General features: G+C 40.8%; 1 protein-coding gene across 2 annotated transcripts in view; it reads right to left on the reverse strand.

The window, feature by feature from the left end:
• LOC111662632 (short transient receptor potential channel 4) overlaps positions 1-19,846 on the reverse strand; it is a 65,290-nt gene that overhangs the window by 27,042 nt on the left and 18,402 nt on the right. The window contains exon 1 of one of the 2 annotated variants that reach the window (XM_023416556.1): positions 733-1,364. The exons of the other annotated variant lie outside the window; for it this stretch is intronic. The gene's annotated coding sequence lies outside the window, so the exon portion shown is untranslated. Of the gene's footprint in view, positions 1-732; positions 1,365-19,846 lie in introns of those variants that run through there. 2 annotated transcript variants of the gene reach the window in all.

Here is a 19,846-nt window from a genome sequence, read left to right on the forward strand (position 1 = left end):
AGAACCACCAGCAGGAGGATTTGTGGATGGTCTGCTGATATCTGTATGAGCTATTATTGAAACACACACACACACACACACACACACACACACACACACACACACACACACACACACACACACAGCCTTATGTGCACAGAAGAACACTTGAGTGTTTCCCTGAATCAATACATGATTTTGAAACAGAAAATCTGAGCAGTGCGCAGCACCACCACCACACAGGTGCGATGGCAGGGGCATATGTTGTTGAGCAAAATGTCTTTTATTCTGAAAGTTGCATTGATTAGACAGCACACACACTGCATAGATGAGCTTCCCAGCAGAGCATGCAGCACAGCGGGAGAAGCCTGTGCTTACAGGGAGAGTAAAACAATCATAAAATTGTCAGCGCTTCCTAATTAACACACAACAGGTCTGTGTAAATTGGCAGACTGTGCCATTGGTGGAGAATGGCGCCTGTGTAAACTCACAGGTGAGATTTTATGACATTTTTATTTCTGTGTTTATGAGCCAGAAATGTTCCAGGGAACAGGGTGGATTAAAAATAAAAAATGGGTTGTGAAGATAAGAGAGGAGTTTTCTTCGGACCTGCGGAGGTCCTTCATTTACAAGCTGAGGGTCCCTGAAGGCGCCCTGTTCCATCTTTTATCTTCACAGTCTCCTCATCTCTAGCATGAAACGCCTTTTATTTATCCAGCAAATGTGAATTTTACAATTGCGCAGATAACTAACCTTTGGGATGTTGGTCATTGGAACTTCGCTCAGGGAGATCAGTGTTCTTCTTTTAGAAAAATATCCAGAGACCACATGAGCGCTAACAAAACAAGAAGCTTTGAAAAATCATTCGCCTAAACTTCTTGAATTCAGCATCTCCCAAATGTGGAAACTGCAGTGTGGCTCTGCATGAAGACCCTGCTTGTTAATGTGTTGGTGCCTAGTGATGCCAGTCCGTCTTTCTCTTGGTTATTTACTCTAGTCTGCATTCTCCCTTCTCATTTTCTGAGACTTGACAGTACTCCTACTGTAGATCCAGACTCGGTTTTGATCACGACTTCCATCCGGTCTTATTTGGCGAAAAAACGCAGAGCGGCGCACACCGCATTCAGCTCAACGCGCAAACAAAATCCCGGAGACAAAAAAAAAAAAAAAGATCAAGCGGCAACGAAGTTTCCTCTCTGGATTACACCTGATTCTGCAACATGTCCAGTTTTCCTGCCCCCGGGATGTATTTTCACCGATGTTCTTGCCAACTCGACTTATCCACCTGTTGGGGGGTGACTGAGCGAAAAGCGGCGCCTCCAGAAATAAACGCAGAGCAGCCAGATGCCTGGCAGGCGGTCTGCGGAGCGCTGCTGCAGATTGGTCGTGCGCATTTGGAGACGCATTGAACACTGTGGCACCGCATGAGGGGGAAACAATAATCGACTAAGCAGGAAACTCAGCCAAACATTCAGCCTCTCTGCAAACACATGAACATCACACACTTAACAGTTTTCCCCTTCAGCTTTTCTCAGGAATCACATCTAAGATAAGAAACTGTGGGGCCGTCATAGTGCGTCCTAAGAGCATCATACGACTTGATTTGCACTGCAAACGAATGAAGTCATTTTAAAATGTTGTTTTAAACGGCCAAAAGACGTTTTAAACAGTTAGACACAATTCTGCATGCAACTCCTATGTAATAAAAAAAAAAAAGATTTTTTACTTTTATTTCCTGGACATCCAGAGAAAAAGAACAGCATGAGGTAAATAAGAACCCGAAAAAACAGGTTTAATTCTCTGCTGCAGTCCTTCAAAATATTTGGGATGACCAATGTCATGGTTTAGAGTGGGATGAGATTATGTGGCAACTGTCACATGACACTTCTCTTGAGCAAAGCAAACTGTATGGGGACCTTGTGTTTGTTAGTTAATCAGGCTTAAACCAAGTCCACTGTGTTTATGAGGCAGACTGGATATGGAAGAGGGCAGCTCCCATAATCCATCCTGACTTCTTTATCAGTGGACTGGACACACTGCAAGTGCTTATAGACTGAAGTTACATATCATAGACTCCACACTCATTCCTTCTGACAGGTTATCAGCTCACTGATCACAGTTCAAACACAAATACCAGCATAACTCTCTCTCTCTCTCTCTCTGTTTGGCTGACTTATAGGCCTGTTGATGTTGTAAATTCTTCCTAATAGTGTGTAATGCTGTAGAATATCCGCTGACATGTTTATAGAGTCTCCAGGCCAGGCTCATTCCTTGTGTCTGCCTGTGAACGTGTGTATGTGTATGTTTGTGTGTGCGGGTTTATGTTGGCACAGCTTGCTTTAAACTGCAGGTCCCGTCACAGCAGTGAAATGTCACCGGGGACACATTTTTGGATACACAGAGCCTTTGATTACTCAGGGCTTGCGTCTGTCAGGACGGAGATACTGGGATGTTCGCTTGTGTGTATTGGACGGAAGATGGATTTGTGGGTTTGCATGAGGGCGCTTCCACCATTGCTCTCTCTGTTCTCCCTCATTTATACACAATCAAGCTGATCATCCCATGCCATATCCACTTTAGCACTACTTAATGTGACTGTGTTACCTTCCTGTGTACAGGAAGTAATGTATATGAACTCTGCAGGAGATTTAAACACATATTGTACCAACTTAGTCATCACAGAAAAACAGAGAGAACCTCACCTTCTGTCTTTGCGTTTTTGGCTGCCTCTTGTCCATGTCCCATGGTGCCGCTAATTTCTTTGACTCCAAGTCGTTAAGTAGCTGATCCCGAGGGATGACAGGGTTCCCTGAAACTAAGCTTGAATCCCACATGGAGACTTTTCTTGGGTACAGCAAGAGAACATGTTCATGTGCCTTTTCATGGATTGATGACTACATTCGTTAATCCAGTCAAACTGATTCAAGAACACACCTGTTCACAGACATGCAAAGCAGCAGCGAATTGATCAAGACCGGAAGAAAGAATATTGAATTATGTTGAAATAAATGTGACATATTAGTGATGCTTTACCAGTGAATCAAAGACATTATAATCAATAGTCAGTTAAGGTGACCTACCATATCAATAACTCTCTATTCTCTTTTATACAAATGGCTTAAGTAGATTTGCTTGTATGTAAAGCACATTAAAATTAGCCGCAGAGCAGAGTCTGCATGGCAGACAGGTCAGAAATCAGAAAATGTTACCGATTCTAAAAATAGTCGTGAAGCTTAATTCTTCTCCCATAAAAGGGGCTTTAAAGGGGATTGATTGGAACTGACATTTAAACAACATTTGATGTGATGTGGAGGAGGGGGGAGGAAACCAAAAACACTTTTTAAAAGCTGCTTTATGACAGCACAGACCCTTTGTTGTAGTGGAGGTAGCGGTTCTTGCACTGGTTGATAACATTTTGGCCCGAGGGGGGAGCACAGTACGACTTCTGCAGCAGAGGGATGAAGATGCAGAGGGGCTCCTTTGCTATTTATAAAGCTACTTAACAGCTGCCTGATGATGGCGACCCTCCCCTCCCCCCCCCCATCAGAAATGCAGTGTTTCACTTTTTAATAAAAATGTGTATTGCAGAGTTAGCATAGAGACTTTATTTCACAAACTATCCTGCTGCTGTAGCACATTGTTGATTCTCTGTGCTGCATTGTAGTGCAGTAACTATTCACACAAAAATATTTTTTTTAATTCCTTTTTGCAGATGCCCATTTATGAACAACTGGTGAGTGTCCTTGTATGAGTTTTAACAGATGGTGCGGTTCTCATGGAGGTAAGAGGAGACTCGAGAGAAGAGGAGCGGGCTGTTTGTGCAGCTACAAAGCAAACAGCCCCCCTCTCCGTCTGTGAAATGCTACATGCCCGCTACTCCAGTATGAACATCCAGTTGGCAGTGACATCTCCCTTTGCAGAATCCCCTCTGCCCACCTGTCTCCTTGGCCTTCCCCCTTTTTTCTTGGGCCTATCTCTCCCTCACACTCTTCTGTCACAGCTGCAGGTTAAACCCACTTCTGCTGGAAGCTTGGCAAAGAGTCGGACCAGCTCTCTGTTAGGTATGAGGTGTGTGTGTTCCCTGAAATCTAAACTTGCATTCTAACTCAGAGTGTGTCTCTCTTATCTCCATGGAAACCCAGTGCCGTCTTCATCCTGTCCCAAGAATCTGAGAATAATCAGTCAACCTTTCATGAAGTTAAACCCTGCACCCTGGTAAACATCAGGATTATGAAACGCACAGGTTTTCATAACCCGTCTTTTCTGCTTTTCCGTGTTTTGTATCTGTGGATCTTCTAGGGTTTCCTGAGGTTAGTGTGGCCATCTCAGCTGTTTAAATCCCCATTACTCCCATGTTCTCTGAGAAGCTACAGGGTAATTAAAATTGATCCGTCTCTGTCCTCCCTGGAGATGCACTGAGGCTGACGCTGCCACCCTGACTCCCCCCACACGCAATTCATATCAGTTAAGTAAGCAAAAATGAGCAGAAAACAGCAAGAACATTATCTCAGCAATGCGCAGTGAATGGTACCGATTTAGTTTTGAATGTCTTAATGGTGTTTAGGCACCCTGTCACTGCTGGATACCTGCAGTGTATTTTTGTGTCCCTTCAGTTCCCTTTTCCAAAAAACACTTTGAGGTTAGAGTAAGATTGTGGCTTCAATGTGTTGTACATGCAGTTACCTTTAGTTACTTTAGTTTGATGTGAAAACACGCATTTGTTAAGTTTAGTGCCTCCAGTTACATATCCTATGAGTTACATTTCCAAATTCCAGCTACTTCTCGTGTGAAACATTAAAATAACTTCACATGTTTCAGTGTACGAGTGATGCTGAGGGGGCTCTCAGTTCTTCCTAAGAAACCACAGTTTGTAGCAGCGGCAGAAATGACTAACGTTTCTCGTCTATCCCAGTCCAGTCCCCGGAGAGAATAAACAGATTGTCTCAGAGTATACACATGTCCTCTGTAAGTGCATCCTGAAGCTCTGCACTACTGTGCAGGATGTTCACCATCAATGCTGACCCTTATGAAAGGAAAAGCTTTGACTCCACCGCAGTGATCTGTCAAGGACCTGGCAGTTATCTGCAGTTCTCCTTTTGCTTATGTAACATTCAGGGCAATGCTACATTTTTTTTCCCTTTTACTTGTTTGATAGAACAAACTATTTCCAGAGGGCTGTATGATTTTTTTTTTTTTTTTCATAATGCTTTTTCAAAGACCACCACTTAAGATTTTGATTTGGGTGATTAAACTGTGATAGACGAGGGGCATTAAGACAGTCTGATCGTTAATGCCCCCCATTCAAAGAAAATGTGTCATGCCTGAATCCTTCAAAAGGGAAAGGAACGATTATCTTTTCGTTTCACTTGGCTGTTCTTTTTGTTTTGCAGTAACTGTGCTATTATCATCAAGATGCAAATGAAAGTGGTTGCCCTTGAAATCTCAGTAGTTTTCAAAACAACATAATACATCTATATGCCCCCCCCCCCCATTTATCTGGTACCCTCAGCTGTACCTCTGACAGAGTGGAATGGGCCACTGCTAAATTGGATGTCTACTGTCTGCTTTTAAAGCTAATTTTTTAGAAGAAAGAAGTGGAGCTGTGTTTTAACAATGGTTGGATATTTCATTTGCAAAAGCAAGTCAGTTTTCAAGCTTTGTCCCCAGATGACAGTAAAATAACTTACCTATGGTGAATAATAGAAGAGTAGCTTTTACCCTGGAGAAATGTTTTGGCATACCTTCACACAGTGAAGTGCAACAGAGTGCATCACTTCACACCTACAAGAGGCAAGATTTTATAATAGAAGATGATAGAGCTTCATACAATAACCTGTTGTTTTTTCTAAGAGCTCTGGCACTCTGTGGCACGTCTACCTGTCAAAGGCCATGAAAGAGGAAGGAGGTGCTAATTAGGTTCAACTGTATTATTTTAATTCATGGTGTTTATTTGACCTCATAATTGAAATAAGTGTTTTCTACCAATTGTTTTTTAATCAGCCAGTGAATATAAGAAATTAGTCTGCAAACTTCCACCGTCCACAGTGAGGATAATTCATTGTTTGTGTGTTTGTGGGCCCCTGGATTGGGACACAAACAATGTCTGCATATCATTTAGCATAATTTGGTTCATGGTTGTTATAGTTCTACTTTTCATTGTCTCTACTCTTAATAACTTTACAGTTAATAACTAAAACTTAATTCAATGCCTTGTGGTCATTCAGAATTTCCTGGTAAACAGAAATGGCATCAGACTCTTCGGCAAACACCTTTTCATACAATGCATGTTCAAGTGGCAAAGCCATCTTGTTGTAATTATAATGGTAGCAAAGTCTGCAATGTGAGAGTATTATGTAGGAAGGACTTGTACTGTAAACACTGTCTAGCAACAATTAAAGTCCAGAGATCCAATCTATTATATGAGCATGCTGCAGTGAACTAAATGTCCTTCAGAATCATAACACTACAACACTTGCTGTTAAACCAAGAATGTAAACTTAAGAGTGGTTTATTTCACAACTGGCTCCATCTGGAGCTGGTACTTACACACTTAACGAGCGCTTTATTAAGAACACCTGTTATTCATGCAGTCATCCAATCAGCCAATCATGAGGCAGCATTGCAATGCATATAATCATGTAGATACAGGTCAGGAGCTTCAGGTAAAATGTTCACATCAAACATCAGAGAGGAGAAAAAAAATGTGATCTCAGTGACTTTGACCATGGTGTGATGGTTGGTGCCAGACAGGCTGTTTTGAGTTTTTCTGAAACTGCTGATCTCCTGGGATTTTCACACACACAAAACAGTCTTGTTGAACTTTGAGGCAGATGAGCTACAGCAGCCAAAGACCATGTCAGGTTCCACTCCTGTCAGCCAGGAACAGAAATCTGAGGCTGCAGTGGGATCAGGCTCAGAAAAACTGGACAGTTGAAGACAGAAAAACTTAGCCTGGACGGATGAATCTAGGTTTCTGCCGAGGCACACAGGCTGTAGGGTCAGAATCTGGCATCGACAGCATGACTCTATGGACCTAACTTGCCTTGAGTCAACAGTGCAGGCTGGTGATGTAATGGTATGAGGAATGTTTTCTTGGTTTGAACACCACAGCCTATTTTAGCATTGTTGCCGACCATGTTCATCCCTGTTCGGCCACAACTCACCCATTTTCAAATGGCTCCTTTCAGCATGATAACGCACTGCGTCACAAAGCAGAAGTCGTCTTAAACTGGTTTCATTAGATCCAGACACCAGATCTGAATCCAGCAGAACACTTTTGGGACGTGGTAGAACAGGAGATTGGCAGCATGAACGTGCAGCTGACAAATCTGCTAAATTATGGGATGCAATCATGTCAATATGGATCAGTATCTCAAAGGAAAGTTTCAGACATTTTGTGGAATCAATGTCATGAAGAGCTGAGGCTGTTTTGAGGGTAAAGGTAAGGCGGTAGAGAGCTCTAGAAAATGAATGAAGGAAGGGTTGCTCCAGCATTTTATATTACTTTTCTGTTGTTGTGGGATTTATGAGTGACAGATTTTTATAAGTGGTCAAAATCTTTACAGCAGAGGCAGAGATGTGCTGACCTTTAGTCCCTTTAGAATCAGCCATCATACAACACTTCTTGGTCAGGACTCACTGTTTCATTTATTTCTAATACAAAAACACTGTCAAAATTGATATCATGTCCAGTATGTAGTTTCCATTTGCAAAATGTCAGCTTTTAATTGGCACAATTCACCAGTGGAAAAGCTTTCAGCCGGTGCCAATGTTTGGGGTAAACAGGGATTGACATCAAATTTATTTCTGTGGCGGCACAAACCTCAGCTTTTGTCCTGAGTTTTTGTGTGTGTCGCTGCAGCATCAGCAATCAACTGATTCAGCGTGGCAGCTATATGTGACCACAAGAGCAATGTAATCATCCCAAGTATATGATAAGCATCAGTCCAACTTTCCAGTTTACTAGATAAGTTTTTTACCGCAGCGTTGTTGTTGTTTGCAAAGATCTGGCTGTTTTGCTGGTTGAGCAAAACTGAGGCGTATTTGCTGCTAAACTTTAAATGTTAAGCTTCAATTTCATCCGATACTGTAATCAATAGTTATGTATGATTAAAGTGAACAGTTCACCTAAGATTTTAGCCAAAGGATACTTTGAATAGACACGTAGCTACTGACGCACACAAGCCTCTGCTGGTATCAAACCCACTTTAGACCTAATTTACTGAGCTTCCTCTCTCCTCCTGTCATCAGTTTCTAGAGGTGGGTCCATCATGTGCTGCCCACACAGGGGAACAAACTCTAAGAAACCACCAGACATTTACCACAAAGAAATCACTGAAGGGCAATTAATGAAGGAACCAACATGTTTTGCAGCATCACACAAACTTGAATCAAGCCTGTTCAATGTACTTAAAGAATAGCTTTTTTTAATTTTATTTAATTTTATTTTTTTAAATCGTTGGGATACGATGGATACATGAAATTTCTTTCAACAGTCTGATTTTATTAAATCAATTTAATGCTGACATTAAAGGTGGCTCAGTGGTTTGAGCAGATTCTCCGTCTATCTCGGTGTTGCCTTATGTTCTGCCAAACAGCCAGATATTATTAGTTTGTTTAATACATAAAATAACCACCAGATGTGTGGCTCCTCTTTCACATCAAGGTTTTTGATGTTATTTTGGTTTAACAACACCATCGGTACAGGTGTGCTTTCTATTTTCTTCTGCAGTTGATCCCACCCCCCCCTCATCTCAAACACATGCAAATCAGAGGGGCTGGAGGCTTGAAAAGCACCCATCTGTAATTATCTGTCCGTGTCATCCCTTGAATTGACGAACAGCCAGTCCTGAGTGTTTTCCTGCCCAGTGCAACAACGATTCGATAAAACGGATGAAAGGTCTTTTTAAAGCATGGAACCACTTGGAGATATGAAAGGGTTTGTAAATGGTTGTTACTCTTAAAAAGATCTCGTAAGAATACGCCAAAGCATCTCAGAGGCACCATTTTACTCTGGCAAACACGCAATTATAAGATGTTGTAAAATCAATATCAGCAAAATTCAAAATTTAAGCCGCACAAGAGCAATAAAGGTAGAGTATAAATGGGAACAATGTAGGAGTCTGTGCAAAAATAATACACATCATTGAATTCACTAGAAATATCTTAAAGTAACCTGTTGTTGCTTCAACTGTTTTGAGGAACCATTTGTGAGCATGTGCTCGTAAGCAAGGGACAGATCGACGGAGAGAGAATGCAAAAAAACAAGGGGAGAAATAACTGGCACACCTCCTGTTGCTAAGGCTACTGTTGTCCCTCGAGATGCAGCTTAGTGTGTCCATGTGTGTAGCTGTGACGGTGTGCCCATATGTATGCTTTAAGCATCACTGTGTGTGTGTGTGTGTGTGTGTGTGTGTGTGTGTATTTGACTTGATGACCAATCGTCTCACTTCAGGGAATCAACGTGTGTGCCTCTGTGCCACAGGGGAGCTGTCGGAGAACCAGGTGTTGCCCCACGACTGACCCCCTCTATGGGGGGGGGGGTCCTTTTTCAGAAGAAATGCTACTGAATAATGTCCTGGAGCCCAAACAGAGATTACAAAGGGTGTTGACATGTCTGAAGTGGAAGTGCGAAAAAGGAGAGATTCCAATAAAATGCACTCATCTGTGCATGAATCTTTCTTTGCCTATCTCTTTAACTACATATACATTGTGCACCAGCTTATACGAGCTGTTCACTACAGGCTTTTGTGGTGCCTGACAGACACTCTGTGCAACTTGTCACCTTCCTCTAACACAACAATTATTGATTTTTATGATTGCCTTCTTCCCACCTACTTCTCGGCCTCAGATTTTAAGTCAAGATATCATTTCCTCTTTGAACATCTTTCATTTTCCAGTCACTGGACACTGATTTACTCCACTCACACACCCCGATGACAAAATGAATCATCAGTTTACTACACAAAGCAGGCGATTTAATTGAACTGTGTTGTCTAAGTACACGCTTTAAATTTGGCTTTGTTGATGACAAGGTTTCTTGTACTAAGCTGGAAATACAGTAGAAGTAGGCAATCCATCTAGTATTTGTTGAGCTATTTCAGTCTGAACCAAAGAGCCAAAAGAGACGGAGAGATTGTGAGAATGAAGCTCATTGAACAAACATTTTACAAAATAGCATTTCTTTCCTTTTCTCTTAGTCTGGATTTTGCAGACATGTTGAATATTAACTTCCTGCACAAAACTTTCCAAAACAGGTGTGATGTGATTTAGAAAGAGAATCTTAAACGGCTCATATTTTATTCTCTTGCTGCTTCACTTGTTTACTTTTAAAAACATGAGGTATCAGAGCCATCCTAACGCTGGGTTCAGCACCCACTGCTGAAAGAAAGAAGCTATGCTCGGAGGAAACGAGGATATAAATCAGTTTGTTCCAATTACTGAAGTCCTTTAGCTGCTCACAATTACAATTTACTACTGCAGACATGCAATTAATAGTGTTTACTCAAAATGTTGCAGCTGCCCTTGCCCGAGGTCTTTTCACAGATCTCCATCTGTCAGACTGGCTTAGAACACAAACATCCATTCAGCCTCTAGTTTGCTGTTGAGATATTCTTACACTATATCAATAAAGGCTTTCAACTATCCCTTGTTTGTGTGTGTGTGTGTGTGTGTATGTGTGTGTGTTTATGTTGACGGAGAGTTAAGAGCAAGCTGACAAACTAACAAATCCTAGGTTACTGTGACTCTTTGCCTTTGTGCAAGTCTTTTGTTTTTGCAAACACAGCGGTCGTGCAGCCGCTGCCAAAATGTTCTCATAATTGATGTTACAGAGAGCTTCTGCTGCACATGGTTAAGAAGGGGCTCATGAAAGCTCCGTTCAACAAGCAAAAACAGTGCCCTAGTTGCAAGTTGCACAGAGATGCTGCTTTTTCTGAGATTAGATTCTCAACTTTTCCAAACTTTTTAAGGCAGGGAGGTAATTGGACAACAGTGAAATATTCATGTCTGACATGTTCAAAGTTAAAAGATGACTTGGTTACTTGCTTTCATTAATTCTAATATTTTCATGCATGTATAATTCTGGTGAAATTATTTTCATAGATTTCAGCACACGAAACTGCTACAGTACCTAATACACACATAGGCTTTTGAATCATTAAGCTGTACAGTATTTTTTTGGATTGGACTACTGCACATCATACTGGAGGCTGAGCCTGGGTGAAATGAAGTGGAAAAGCCGAACGGACTCTATGTAGAGTTCAATAATCTTTTTGCATGCACGTGTGGTCCTTTGTCACTGTGCCACTGCAAACCTGCTTAAGACACAAGTGCTAAATAGGAATTCATTTGTCTACCCATGTCTGTGACAGATATGAAATATGACTCAACGCTTCCTTGTCATGCTATGCCCCTGCATGAAGCCCCCCTCGAAATTTTGCATAATTACCCATGATACTACTGGGTGTTTCGAGACACACTGAGGACAATGAGCATACTGATGAGCAGTGGAGAGGTGGATTATGCAGCAGAGGTGGTTTTTTGTTCTTGTGAACCTCCCTGGCTCTTTTCCACATCATTCAAACTTACCATCACTGAAATCCATTGTCAAGTCTGTGTCCTTCGTCAGTGAGAAAATTATAAAGCAGCCATCTTTCAACCTACAAGGGGGGTACTCTTTGAATTTGTGTCACTTTAAAACTACAAGGTGTCATTTTTATGTGGTTGCCTACATGTTTCTCTCTCTCTCTCTCGCTCTCTCTCTCTCTCGCTCTCTGACACACACACACACACACACACATTGAGATTCATTTGGGGCGTATCTTTTCATTTGACCCAGGGCAAGATTCCTTTAAACTTCACTTAGATACCTGTGAATGCAGAGAATTTTTCCTCTATTAGTGGTATCTCTGCACACATGGCTTATAAATATGATACACTGACTAGAATATTGATTTTTAACATTTTTTTTCTTCCTTGTGCAGGTTTTAACAAGGACACATTTTGTAGTTGTGTGTATGACACCGAAATTTCTCTTCCGGGCATGAGAAACTGAAGAACTGTCGAGAAAAGATTTAACATGGTGAAGGTGAGATAACAATACCGACATGTTTAAACTGACACTGCTGGCACTACCGCCCCAAGGTCACCTCGCAGTCAACTGCAATAAAGATGTTTAATCGTTTTAGCCAACTGTGCAGGGAAGAGTTGAGCTGTAGGTTTTTTCTCTTCATGTGTTCATCCATTCTTCCCCTTGTTGAAAAGTATTGATTTCCATAGATGTAGGGATCAATAACCATTGCAGTCGCCCTCCTCTATTGCTTTACTTTCAATCCTTCTACCTCTTCTTCTCCTTTTTCTTCTTCTTATTGTGTCAGTGTAAGGCAGAAACACATTACAGCAATGTGGCTCCTTTTAAAAGAGAAATAGTGTAAGCGATTACAATTTGAAATTCACTTATTACAGATACTAATCTAAGTAAAGCTCTGTTTCTTTGACAGTCGAGGCGTTGGCTTGCTCTCTGCTGTGGCTAACGTAAGCTAGCTGTTTACCTCCAATCTGTGGGCTGGCTGCTCATTAAACCACAATCTTTCCTTTTATTTATACATATTACGGAATATGTGACGTGCCCGTGTGAACATATAAAGCTGTTTAAGGTTTTCCCACTAGAAGCACCTCTACGCTTACTTCCTCATTGAAAAATTCTGGATCCGGCCTTGTGCCCCGCCCACTACCACTGCTGCTTGCAATAGGTGAAAGAGCAGTGCGTCTCAAGATGGTTAGAGGAAGAAACATTGGAGAGACTCAGCCATGTTTGAGCATCAGTCAGACTCAGACTCAGACGAGGAGTCTGTTGTGACCAAAATTGCAGACGTATAAGAATGGTTAGCGTCGTTTGCATCTATTATGTGTTTATTTTGTTTGTTAGCCTGTAACTGGCAGTGGCTGACACAATGACAGTGGTTGTGCTAATACAAACTCTCCTCTGCAGTGACAAGGTTTTAGGTTTATTTTCCCCGCCCCCCCGTCCCTGCAAGTTGATGGGATTGGTTCCTTAGGTTATATGACATATGAATCCCTGGCTGTCTGAATCAGTCTTTCATTCACTGCAGTTCCAAGGTGGAAATATGCAGTCATGGCGTTGACTGATTATTTTGCATTATATGGTCATGTTAAAAAACATTATATGGACATGTTCACTAGGTTAAAAACTAGATTTTTATTGGAGGGGGTCTTTAAGTGCACCTTTGAGTTGAATTGAGTAATGGAATTAAAGTAACAAGTAATGCAATTATTTAGCTGTTTAGTAATTAGTAAAGCAAAGTAATCACTTTCCCAGTGAGTAATGTGTAATGAATAAATGATGAAATGATTTGTTCTTGTAATTAGCCTAATATGGTATACTCTACCTGTCCTATTGAACTGAAACCACATTTTGAGGTACTGTATTGCCCATCACTTGTCAGTGTTCCTTCAGCTTTTAACATTAGACCCCTACTCTGGTGTTCTGGAGTAATTCGATTGTGGATCTGATTGTGATCTGTCTATCAAGCACACACGCACGCACACACGCACGCACACACAGACACACCTCCAGTCATGCTTGTACTAATGCCTCGGGAGACTCATGGTAATTACCCTTATCGACCTCTCCAGAGGTATCAGAGTCATGGGTTATCAGACAAGGAATCCAATCACAATGCAAATAAAGGTAACTTGAGGAGACTGATGGATGTCATGCTTTGTGTTTTATTTCTCCTCTCTCTTGCCTTAGGTTAAAAAAAAAAAGAAGAAGAGAGAAATCCAATTATTAGCTCAAACTGCATTGATTGTGTCCTCCCCTAATAGGGTATTAAGGAAAACACGGAAAAGGAAAGGCAGGCAGTTTCATGCACCAACATATTGCAAACAAGGGCTTTGTCATCTGTTCAAAAAGACATTCTGTTTAGTCCAATGCTTCACCAGACCTATGCCTTTGATTATCATTCAACATTTGAACCAGTTGTGCAATTAAACCTGCAACACGTGCCAAATCACATACACTGTGTTGCTCATGTGTGACATAGAACAAGCATCCTGTTTACTGTGCAGACACAAAGCATACACGAGACGTAAATGAGGTTTTGTAAAAGAGGCTTTGTGGCTCGCATGAAGAGATAACAAGCCCGTGTGTGTGAGAGAGAGTGACCACCCACGTCAAACACAACCCATGTAGAAATCAGAGGCACATGAATGAAAAAGTTCAGCTACACAGCAAGAGGACAGAAAAACAGTAATGGGTTGAAGTGGTGAGGAAGAGGAATCGGGCATGTCCACATTTCCACGTCCTTTATATCACAGTCAGATATTTATATATTGCATGGCAGGAATTCTGCTACTGGCAGCCCAGATTCTGTGTTCAAATCTCATCCCAGTGTTACCGGTGTTTACATTGTGTTCAGGCACACAGCGGCCCCATCGTCTCTTTAAAACCCATTTGGTTCATTTTTCACATTTCATCAGTAGCGCCCACGTTCATCAAATTAAAATACAATTCATTTGTAAAATACTAGATATCAATACTTAGTAATACAATTATAAACTGAAAGAGCAGAGCAGAGTCGCATCACAGTCTTATCACATGAGAGGAGAGTTGACCGACAAGACAATGGCGGGGGATTTGGTGTCAAAGCGAAAAGCAAAAGCGCCTATTTGGCAACATTTTCGTATTTAAACCCAATGCCAAAAGGGAACCTGATAACATTAATCTGCTAAATTTGTCTGATGAAGGTGGCAGCATCTGGAGGTAACACTCCTAATTTACAGACATTGAGTCGACGCGTCTTTTCTTATAAAAAAGTCCGGTGTAATTGGTAATGAGTTTATTACCCCTGGGAAAATTTCCACACAGTGGCATCCCTAGTCTCCTCTAAATGCTTTCCCACACTGAAAGAAATCCATGTCCAGAATTAGAAGTAATTATTAGCAAGAGTTAGCTATGTTGCTGTTTTTTTTCTGCTCCTCTGGTGCTGGACAATTGCTGCCCACTCCTCTTAGAGAGGTCTGATGGGGCAAATCCAAATGATCAATCTCCCCACCGGGAGCAATAAAAGACAGCTGCATTTAGATCACAGGGGTTGCACTGTGGCATTATGGTGCTGACAGACTTGTATTTACATCAACATCTATAGTTATGAGTTTCCCTCTTAACACCATGAATTATGCAGCAAAGACTGCAGTCCTAGAATAAGTGAGTGGTAAAAGTGACATGAAAGTGTGACAGCACATAGCAAACCAGTCATCTGTCTGTCACTTCGACATTGTATTTAATGCACTGTATAGATTCATAGCCTCTGCTTAGGGAAAAACATTTCTCTTTTCATATTCACACCTGTCTTCTGAAAACAGCTTGTAGCACTTTAAAGGTCTCTTGAAATTTTATGAAAAGAACTCATTGTGCTAGAATAGAAGTCCCTGACATATTTCTCCTCACCAAATACACAGCATGTGGTGGAGACTTGACTGTAAAAGCAACAATGCACTAAAATAGCACACTGGACAAAAAAGGAAATTGAGGTGACACAGAACGTTGGTGCAATTCTTGACTTATTCATTTTTTTGTGTGAAAATGCTCCATCAAAAGCCCTTTTCAGGTTTAGGAATATAAATCTTATATATAAATGTTCATGTCCAAAACAGAGACTACACATCAGAGTTTTATGAGATAGTGTTGTGGGGTTATACAAATTGCTTGACAGCACTTCTGCAGTAATTGGTGAGGGAAGGGTGAGTATTAAACAAAACAACTGCCAGTTATATAAGAGCACATGGGAAGAAAAATTATACGGAATAATAAATCAAGGCAAGAAAACAAGAGGGAACTGAGGAGTCCTTAAATGGCTAAAGTGCGAGCAGAAACCACACCCTTGTAGCAGTGATTCAACCCTCTTGGCCTCTGGTGTGACATTTTAAGATGAAGTGAAATGGAGCAGCATGAAAACATTTAACAATATAACATCTGCATCGCTGCGTTACACTCAACATTTCAAAAAGAAAGTGCATCACTGCGAAAATTCTCCTCTCATTTATCAGTTATGAAGACTTTCCCTCCTCAGTCAGTGTTGAGCAGCAGAGACAAAATTAGCATGCCCTGCTGGTTTTACTCCTTTCCTTCACACCTCTCCCATTAAAACTGCATGCTTCTCTGCTGATTCACCGAGACTTTAGATACCAACAAAATAACCAAGCTTACTTTTTCCTTTTGCATGTTTTTCTTAACTGTGTAGTTACTGCAGATGGGAACAAAACATAAAAAAAAAGAAAAATGTTCAAAAAGTGTAATCTAGCACCTTGGGAGGAGAGAGCTTTCGAATGCCTCTCATAGGACACCATCACCATGGAAATGACCAGTCTCCGAAAATAACAGGAATGATCAGTGTAACTGTAATTATAGGTGTAGAAACATGCACTCCATAATTTATTTGTCACTGTGTTTTCTCTTTGGAAGAGTTATGCATCTGATTAAAGAAAATAATGTATGAGGGGGATAGAAATCACAAAGCTCTTTACAAGAATAAACACAACACAAGAACAAGACGGATATAATGTTCTACTATTCGAATCTCATATAGCTTATGTTAATGCAACATTAATTTTACATTTACGTCTTCATTAACCACCAAGCTTTGTATACTGCTGGTTTGTGTCGTTTCTGTGGTCATTAGGGATCCTCCTTCTGCGGTTACTGAGGATGACAACAAGAATATAGCAGCAATATTCACAAGTACCTGCACTAAACGTACGGATGTTGTCAAGGACGACTCTATAGTTTGAGGCACTGCTGTCAGAGCCGTAGGTAAATGTCAGTCCTCGAGTCTGGAGGACTACACGAGCAGTACCCTCGAGTTGCCTGTCGTTTCCCCCGAATCATGCTATCACTTTTATCCCTGTTTATCTGCAGAAAATGATCCATGCTGTCAGTGACGATGACTGCGAGGGAATCAACAGGATGAAAATCATTTGCTTTGATGGACAAACAAGACTGTCATCTGCAAAACAATGAAAGCTGATGTTGTGATTGCAGATGATGGCTGGGTACATCATGCCTCGTCAAGGATAATCACGTTGGTTGCTGAATTAAATTAAACAAGGCAAACAAAATGCATCAGATATCCTTTTCTCAGTGGATTTCTGTGAAGCCATATACTGATTTTGACTGACACTCCCTTTTTGAGGTTTCCTGAAAGCGCATTGTGGCCTTGAGATTGCAGGTTAAATGGGTTTCTGACAGTCTGTGCCGTTGTGTCTCTTCACTGGTTTCCGTGGTTAGGATTTAAGAGTCAATACCAGTCTTCACATTATTAATTCAGTCTGCATTTCTTTTTGCTACCGCTTTTAAGTTTGTTCAGCCATAGTGGATTATTCTACCTATTTCTTCTTGTGCTTATTTCAAATGACTATGGCTTCTTCCACAGGAACAAAACATATAAATCTGTAAGCGGGGATTTAGATTTAGATATAGATTTTGGTGTTGTTGTAAGGCATCAACAAAAAAAGATATTTATTCCTTAAAAATGTTTCACAGACCTAAAGGGTATTGACTTTTATCACCCTGTGAATGTATGTCTTCAAAACCACACCGACCAAAGGAGTCACTGAGGCTCGACTGTTATTATCGACCAACGAGATCCTCTGCACCTCAGCCAATTCTAAAGGTTTGGTCTTATCCTGGTTATCCTTTTATACCTGCATATACAAACTGATTGAAGGTGGTGCCCACGGTGAGGCATCCTTTTATTACTGTGGCCCACGTCTCTGGAGCAGCCTCCCTGAAGACCTGAGAGCAGCAGAGTGTTAATATTTTTAAAAGCAAACTCAAGACCTACTGTACCTCTTTAGTCTGGCTTTTAATTCAATTTTATCAATTATATTTATTTATTTTTCCTATTTATTTATACATTTTAGGCTACTTGGTACATTCTTTTATTCTATTTTTATTTTCCTTTCAATACATTACCTTTTATTTCTGGTTTTATTACCATCATTTTATTATCCTTATTCCCACTTCACTCACAGGAACAAACCGTGTTTAGATTATTAACCGGCCCTTCAAACTATTGAGGTATATTATAGTATTTCCGTTTAATGACAGACAGGGTTATCATTAACAAATGATGTTGATCTTAAATCAACACTTCATCACAATGACCACAAATGTGATGGAAATGACGCTGATGGGAAAATGGGTAACCAAGATGTGACAGTGTGATGTGATTATTGGCCTCAGAAGATGAACTGGAACATGCAGCAGCAGCAGCGCCGCTCGAAACTGCCTGTAACATCAGGCTAATGGACTTGCCTGGAGTAAACAAGAGGAATGGGAGAAGAAGCAACAAAGGAAAGTTACAGTGAAAAGACAGCAGCTGAGTGAGGTCAGACTGAATGTCTAAGCGGGAAAAAGAACTCTTAAGCCCTGGGGGGAGGTTAACTAGTGGATGTCACAGCATTTTGCTTCACATACTGTTCAATATGTGTCTTTTTCTTTACAGCCTGCGAACAGAAGGTCTCTAAAGGCAAAGTACAGCGCGCGGTCGACTCGGTACAGAGAAAAACAAATGGAAAGAGGAGATACAGTGGAGTGAATTTGAGCAAGTCGCTGATAAAAGCTTTGTACCTATAATTATAATAATCCAATCTGCTCTGCTCCTCAGTGCACTGAAGGTGTGAGAGTGCCCGCTTTGCTCGCTGAACCATATGGAACCTGGTCAAGTTTAATGGGATACAACAGATTAAGTGAGTAACATGATGGATTTATACGTTTCATCATATCAGCACAACCGTGTCTGTGTTGTCACAAAAAAATTTAAATTACCACGGCGAGATAGCAGATGAATCTTGTACTAATGGAAGATATTTAGATGATACAGTTAGCTTTGAGATGGAGATACAAAGAGAAGCAAGGGAGAGGATGCTTGTTATCTTATCTTCCGGTTTAATTAAAATGACCTTGTTAATGAAAAGGCTGATTTCTTGCTGCTATAAGTATAGCGTGATATATGTCGGTAAAACATACAGAGACGCTCACGACACTTCATTTAGCGAGATGCCTGTACTTTTATGTCTCATGTCAGATTCACATATGTATGTTTACATGTATACATCATATACATGAAGGGAGGGAAAGATAGGGAAAGCCCACAGCTTTGTTCGGCCCATTCGAGCTGAAACCATTTCAATCAAGTGGTTAAATAAAAACACCACAGGGAAGCTCTACCAAACACAACAAAACATCCGAGACAAAAACCTGAGAAACAGTGTTACAGCACTTTAAAAAAAGTGAAAAAAAAAGTGAAAATGATACAAATAGTTATATTATTTTATTCTCTCATGAGGAATATAGTCCGCCATAAAAATGAATCAGGGAAAAGAGATGTTAAATGATGATCAATATTACCTGTTACTATCTTTTGAATCACAGCACAGAATCTGACAGCCACTAAACTGAATGCTGCTCAGCTCCAAAAATGAACATCACCCATCATAAAAAATAAAATAAAATAATAATAATAATAATAATAATACATCCTTATGATATTTTTGTTTGTGATGCATGTCACACCACAAAGTGTAATCTAACATTTCACAGCATGCATTCAACATTATACGTGCAAATGTTCATTTTCTGCCGGGTTGTGAGAACAGAATGCTAAGGAGGTGTGATGTAGCACACTGTCCGTGATGTCGAATAATCTAGAGAGATCTCATATGCTTGAGAATCTAGTGGCATATGGTATCAGGCTCTCTGCAGAAATTTTACATGACAGCTTCCTCAGCTTATTTGACCTAGCATATTCAAACACTGAATACTAACAATGGGGGGGGGGGGGGG

Source organism: Seriola lalandi, unplaced genomic scaffold (genome assembly GCF_002814215.2).
Source record: "Seriola lalandi dorsalis isolate HSWRI2012SDOR001 ecotype SW California unplaced genomic scaffold, Sedor1 jcf7180002054567, whole genome shotgun sequence".
Taxonomy (NCBI): domain Eukaryota; kingdom Metazoa; phylum Chordata; class Actinopteri; order Carangiformes; family Carangidae; genus Seriola; species Seriola lalandi.